At 40.3% G+C, this 7,482-nt stretch overlaps 1 non-coding gene across 1 annotated transcript; it reads left to right on the top strand.

The window, feature by feature from the left end:
- Window positions 1-6,280: 6,280 nt before the first annotated feature.
- TRNAP-AGG lies at window positions 6,281-6,354 on the top strand. Its single transcript has one exon. It is a non-coding gene; the product is annotated as a tRNA-Pro (tRNA).
- The last annotated feature ends 1,128 nt before the right edge of the window (window positions 6,355-7,482 follow it).

Genomic DNA, 7,482 nt, shown 5'->3' with positions numbered 1-7,482 from the left:
ATCATTTATTATCAAACTAAAGATACCCTACTAAGGCCTTAAATAAAAGGGTTCTGAACACCAAAAGTGCAAAAATCTGGAGGCATGCTTGATATCTGTATCATTCAGCTTTTATTGTTCTTTTTTATCAGTCTATTTTCTGTTAGTACAAGGCTATCGCCTCCAGATAGTATATTTTAATTTTAATGTTCCTTAATTCATATAAAAGGATGTTCAAAAGATTTTGAAACACTTTGAATACATCATTCACAAGTATTGATCACCACCATTCTGTAGGTCTTAAAAAACAGGACAATCCTATCCATGAGTGCTCAAAAGTGTGATCCACTGAGTTCAGTGGGACTTGCTCCCAGATTGGAGGACTGGAACCTGTACATAGATAACATCAATCTTAGGAAGATGTCAAACAGCTTAATATTAGTAAGGTGATATCATTTGCATGGGGGTGCGCTAGAAAATACCTTCATCAGTGGGGCACAAAATGACAGCATCAAGTCACCCCGTTGTGGTTCTGTAACTGCCCTAGGAGTCATATGTCCTTCTGTCTGTCTGTGGCTTTCTGTCTTTCACCTGGACTCATACACATAGCTCAGCACTTCACTTATTTGTATTCTCGCCAGACTGTCATCCCGCAGAACTATGGGGCAGGACATGATCCTGAAGAATAAATGGCCCATCCTCAATTATAACTTTTATTTGTGAGATTTTCATTTGCCTGGAGCAACATTCGAAGTTTTTCTTCCTCCTACCATTATCACTACCAAGACACTACTCATCTAGCAGGGGTAGTGGTGGAAACATAATGTAGATAATCAGAAAACAGGGATGGGGTAGATTCTAGGTGTGTCCTTTCTGTGCTGTGTCTTTTCCTGTCTTTAAATTCTTCAGTGTATTTGCACTAGGTTCAAATATTCAACCAAATCCTATTGAGAAATGCAACTTGCTACCTAGGACTATTTTTCAGCAGCGCCACCAACTGGAGACCCTCCCCAGCATAATCAGAAGCTTCAGAAATAATTACTTAAGGACCAATATATCTCAGCCAAAATTGTTCACTTTTTAAACTGGGGATAAGATAGCTATAGATATTTCAAGCAAGTGTGTAACCAAGACATCAAGCTAATCAAATGAATATCATGTAGGTTCAAAGCTTAAACATTCAACAAGTTATTGTAGAAAAGCGGTCTGAGAATATTGCATTAAAATTTAGAAAAACAAAAGTATTACTTGGCTTGGACACAATTACCAAGCAAGGCTGCAAAAATGTACATGTTTCTGGACTCCTTTCCTCAAAACATTTAAAATGTTCAAACCAGAAAAGACATTTATTTTTTCTTCATTTATTTATCTGCTTTGATCATTTCAGATCATTCCAGAACATCATTTGTATCTTGGAAGGACCACATCCTATAGGTCTCAGATATCTGAACTATTTCATGGTACTTTGTGGTGAATTTAAAAATAGGATTCTACAGTATTTTTGGGAAAAAATGACAATTTTGAGCATATAAACATATAAAAGCATTGAAAAGCATAAATGGTAAGCCAATTTAAGGGGGAAAAACATATTGGGATGTCTCTCAGGTAATTTGCAAACTCAGCTTCCATATGCATGCAACTTCTACTTGCAATATGCAGATGATAGCCAGAAGTTAATTACATTTGCATTCAGCACTATGTAGGATAAATGGCTATTTGCTCTGTTTTCTTAATCGCAGGAGACATAAAATTGACTAAACCAGATTGCAACCAGCTCCAGGTCTACTCAATTTTAGCTCCACTGGAAACCATTTACAGAATACATATGAATATGCAACCATCGTTTGCTAAAAACAAATTATATATTTCCATCCAAAACTCTGAAAACTTGCTGCAAAAGTACAAGCTAGGTGTGCACTGTGGGAGAGGGTGTATGCAAGTGGGTATTTTATCTGTTATGGCTATAACCCAATAGGCACCAGAATTGTTGTAGTAAAACATGCACCCATACACTGAAGTATCCTTGTCACGCGTCTGGATTTTTTGCTTGCTTGCTTGCTTGTTTTTGGTACAAGCTTGAGAGATTTGAAAATCTGGTAGAACCAGTATGACCTGAGCCTGAAGCAGGACACAAAAACTGAATTTATGTAGAATGACACTCTACATTATGAACTCTGCCCATCTCTCCAAAGCTATAGACTGTTAACAATCCAGGCCCCAGGATAGTGCAATTCAGTGTCTCTAGAGGGGACTTATATTGGTGCAGTGGGCTATGAAAGGGTTACAACAATGCTTTGTTTCAGTAACTTTTTCACTCCTTGCCTGCAGCACATTGTACTTATCTAAAGTCTCTCTGGAGGCATAGAACTGCATGCACTTCTTTCCTCTACCTGCCAGTAAAATGCTGGCACAAGTAGAACTTTTCAACATATTCTGTGGATCAGGCAGTCTGACTGTGATGCAAAACGCAGTTAGGTGTCCAAACTCAAAGTGCTTGCAGCAAAGTAGCACTGCTGATGTCTGTGCCACCATTCACAAAGCTTGTACTCCTATTGAGGACTGTCTTTTCCAGGATGGTGCTGACAGAGAACAATTTAGGAATAGATATATATTCATCTACAGTGACTTTTTGTGTATCCAGTTTCTTTAAAGAATGCTGGAATGCCAAAGTCTGAATGTTTTTATATAGTAGAAAACATAGGTTTAGATTAAGAGAGTTTAAAAGAATCATGAACACATTTAACCTCTGTTTTATATAATAAGCCAACTTAAAAGAAAAGAAAAGGTGTAATTTTCCAAAGCACAGGGCATATGAATTAGGACAGCTGAAATCCAGAAGATCAGTCTTTCATAAAATATCTCCCACATTTAGCCTCGCTTACCTTGATTGAAGGAACATTTCAAAGCAAAAGTATAGGATCTGATTTCAGAAGAGAGATGAAATGTTTGAATATTCTGCTTCTAAAATAGTTCAGAGTCCTTTTATACCAAAGCAATACTGATTTTTAGGGTTGAAGAGTTGTGTACAAGCATAGGTGAAAGAACAAATAAGGGTACAATCTCAACATTGTTTGAGGGGACCACCCCATCACCTTCACAGTGGTAGCCATGATGGCTGTGGCTGCAAATGAGCCTCGGAGAGGAGAGGGAGTGTGCCAGGGGCTTGGAAGGTAAATCGGCTGGAACATAAATAGGCTGGAACAATGGCCTTCTGCATCTCTGGATGGTGCCCCCAGCCTCCTTCCTCATCCTCCATGCCACTTCGTCTAGATGGCTGAACACTGCTGCCTAGATGGAATGCAGGGTGCAAGGTGCATCTGTGATGAAGAGGGCCACCACCATGCCTCATCCATGAGTTGGATGCATGGAAGCATGCATGATGGCACTCTGCAAGTACCTGAAAGGCTGCCCCAGAGAGGAAGGGTAAGATCTCTTCTCGATCATCCCAGAGTTCAGGACATGAAATATTGGGCTCATGTCACAGAAACCAGATTCCAGCAAGATACCAGGAAAAATATCCTCACTGTCAGAGCAGGGAGGTTGTGGGCTCCCTATTGTGTAGGGAGGTTGTGGGCTTTCCCACACTACAGGCATTCAAAATGCAACTGGACAGACATCTAAGCAGGATGGTGTGACTTGCATTGAGCAGGGGGTTGGACCCAAAGACCTTCTTGGCCCCTTCCAACTCTTCTATTATTCTACACTTCCAAAATCAGAGACATGTGTGCACTGAGGGCAAGGAGCCTTGGATTGTGTCCAGGCATACCGTCCTATGCATCTTTAGATGAAAAAATGTCCTGAAGCTCCCAGCATGGGGACTCCACTAGCTCCTACAAGTGTTTAGTCAACTGGATATAGCTCAGAACTTGATAATGCGGGATGATCCCAATGTCCCATTTTGTACACACTTTTTAGCATGTGTAGAAGTATACATTAGGTCAGGTCCTGAGCAGGGTTGATAGTTTGTAAGATTCCGGTTCTGCTGCCTTAGAGTTTAGATAGAAAAAAAACCTACAGCTCCCAGCAGGCCCCAGGCAGTAGAGCTAACTAGGGATGCCATACACACAAAGCATTTTTTCCTCAATTAAACTTGAGTAAAATTGCACCATTATTTTTTCAAATAATAATAATAAACAATATTTCAAAAATAGGTCCATTGGACTAAAAGTATCACTGTTAAAAAGTAACAACTGCAAGAAAGGGCTGTGAACACAAACATTCCCATGTGTTAACATGCTATGAGCATGTGGGGTTGCGCCAGAAAGGAGCAGTTTACATAAAAGTGTGATTGTGTGGATGATGGCATCCAGACTGTTCTGAGCTGAAATATTACTCTGGGAGTGTGCTGGAAATAGAATGTTGAAAGAATCAGAGTGATAGCCAGAAGTTTAAAAGGTGAGCAGGAAGAGGAAAGGACAGAACAGACCATGATCCCCGTGTCCCACGCACAAGGGTTAATATCCAGTACCCCAAAAGTTAATATCAGCAAGCGATAAATTTGTTTCAGGTGCCACCAAGGCCTGAAAGGAAGGTTTTCAGAAACAGAAAAAGCATTCATTTTGTGCTGGTACCTGAAGTATAGATAGCTCCTTCCCAGGGGATACTCATTAGGCCCATTCTACTGAGATCTATAGAAGATCGGTAAATGTTCATCTGTCCATTGACATTTACTGTTACTATCCATTTATGATGAAAAAAAATATCCCAGGACTCAGGAAGTTTGAGTTTTAGGAATGATTTTTTATTGAAAATGAAAACTGAATGAGGTTATAGGCTGCTACTTTCAATTGTCCTTTGTATTATTATTTTTCTTGTAATTGCTTTTCTTTAAGGTAATCTGCCTGAACTCCATCTGTTACAAACCTGGTATACGCATTTAAATATAAATAAAATAGATTAGTGCTACATGTGCCAATTTTATCTTGTTCATCTGGTGTGTGCAACAACATGTGAGGTAGATTATTACTAATCCCTTTTACAGACCCGAACTGAAGGTGAAGCTTATCAACTCTCCAGTTGTATCTGAATGGCTTAGCTGGGATTTGAACCTAGCTTTTGCTGGTTGAATCCACAAGCATGGCTGGAGACATTTAGCTACATTCCAATACACCAGTGGTGAGGTGCCTTTTTCCTGTTGATATCTGCATTACCTCAGTGAAACATGTCACTCACTACATTTCAACAGCTGATAGGATCACCTCCAAATATAAGTGGCATTATGGATCGGACTTTTACTTTTTTTCAGTACACAGTGGGAACAAAGGACTTGAAGCTTGATACTGGCACCAATTTCCTATGTTGCGCAACAAAAATACACCTTGCATGATGTGTAAAAGTAGATGTGTTGGTCATTTTCCTTTCCCATGTCATGCGAGATTCTCTCCTTCAGCTTTGTAGTTGAAGGAACATGGCAGGATGGCATCAATGATCTCAACAAACTGAAGGGAGCCCGAGAGGTGGCACGCCTGAGAAGAGGTGCAGCCTGGGGAGATCTCAGAGCTCCAATCTGAGATGTCTGGAGGGCCACATCTGGATGTTCTTCATCTCTCCTCTACACACTTCCCTGGGAGTCTTGAACTGACAGGGACTTAATTTTGAAGAGACATTCATATGATTGTGGTGCTATATTGCCTTCTATATCAGAAAATTCAAGCAAGTTGACATAGCTGTAAATAATTCTAGGTCAAAAACTGTGTTTGATGGTTTCACTCTATGGAACAGGAATGTGGAATCTATGGGCCTAATTGCCGTGCATACACTTGCTGTCAAACTTCCAACATGCTCATGAGAGGCTAACTGTGCTGTTTTTGATTATTGAAATTTGGAGGATGAAACTACTTGTGAGATTGTGCAGACACAAGCTGCTGCTAGAGGTCCTGGGTCTCAACCAGGAGGGATGCAAGAAGAGATTAGTCCAGTGGTGGACAGGGACACAGATCATACTGATCCTGGGATTACAGCATCTAGGAGACATGTTTGGAATGGAGACCAACCCTCCCCTTCAGAGGTGGACTCTTTGGCCCAGCACCAATACCAGTGAGAAGTCCAACTAGGGGTGCAATGGGTATAGTACAGACATGCCCATTTCCACAGTGTGCCTTCTTCGGGGCAGAATTCGTAAAGAGGGCTTTGGGAAATAAACAGTAGATAGGGTTCAACATATGCTCTGAGATTTATGTGAAGCGGTAAAGATTATTAAGGAAAGTAACATTTTGAGACTGGTTCTGGTTAGGGAGAGAAGATAGTAATCTGACCTGAAGAGTCTCTATATCCAGCCTGTGGAGCCTTCCTGGCTGTGAACGGCACCGTGGCTTAGTTGGTCAAAGTTCCTGTCTAGGAAGCAGGAGATCCTGAGTTTGAATCGCAGCGGTGCCTTCCCTATTTCCCCCCTCATCTGAATCCTCAGTTTTGACACAAAATAAAAATCCTTTTAAACATGCACATAGTAGGCATGTCATGAGCAGAGTCAACTGGAGCCAGGGGTCAGACTAGATGGCCTGGAAGACCCCTTCTGACTTGTTATGTTTCCTGGCTTTCTCCAGGGGGTGAGACTTGGACAGCCTAGTTTCTAAGGCTGGTATCTCATACAGGAGAAACCTGAATGCACACCCAGCAAAATATGTAACTGAAACATATTGGTCCCATGGTCCTATTGTGGCATTATGCTACTGAGCAAAGAAGGGATAAATCAAAAAGAAAAAGAAAAAATCAGAAGTGGTAAATATTGTTTAAAGAATGTTAATTAGTTCTTATAAAAGAAATAGCCACAGTTTTCTTCACAATAATGTAAATCAGGCAGAAACAAGAGCAATGGGCCTAAAATGAAATAATGGGTACATTATGTCTAGTGGGATTTACATCACCATTCAATCTAATTCTTGATACTTCATCATTCATATTGCAAACTTCTTCAGGGGAAAGAAATAACAGTTAGTCTTTCTGAGAACAAAGAGCAAAGTGTCTCTTAGCTCTCTTAGCTCTTGAGAACCTCAGCTATCATTATGAAGAAAAAGAATCTGTCCATTATCAAGAAATCCCGCAAGAAAACTAGAATACCTTTCCAAATAATTCTTCAGCAAACTGAAAAGGCTCCTGAACATAAGAAATAAAAGCTCTAGACTCAAAGTACCGATACATTTTAATGCAATAAAGGGAAAGTGGGTATAATTCTGCCAACACTGCTGCTAATTTTCAACAGCTTGCTACTGGGTTTATAGCCAACCTAGTATAAATTTAATTAATCAGATTGGCTGTACAGAAAACACATTGACAAGATTCAGGTGTGATATTCCATTTTCAAAGCAAGTTAATCTTTTTATTAGGGAATCTTTGAAGTTACAAGCTAAGATATAGGCAATGAAACCGCTATCTCCACTGCCTATTGTGAAAATGGTTGATTCCACATAAGGGTTTAGTGGCCAACCATAGCGACTGATATATAGCATGGCCTACAGCTCTTTGAATCTGAGGGGCAGGCCAGGGCTGATTAAGAAGTGTGAGGCC

Source organism: Varanus komodoensis, unplaced genomic scaffold (assembly GCF_004798865.1).
Source record: "Varanus komodoensis strain SLA01 unplaced genomic scaffold, ASM479886v1 scaffold1, whole genome shotgun sequence".
Classification (NCBI taxonomy): Eukaryota; Metazoa; Chordata; class Lepidosauria; order Squamata; family Varanidae; genus Varanus; species Varanus komodoensis.
Note: the sequence above shows the minus strand (reverse complement) of the source record. Positions and strands in the feature narration are given on the sequence as shown.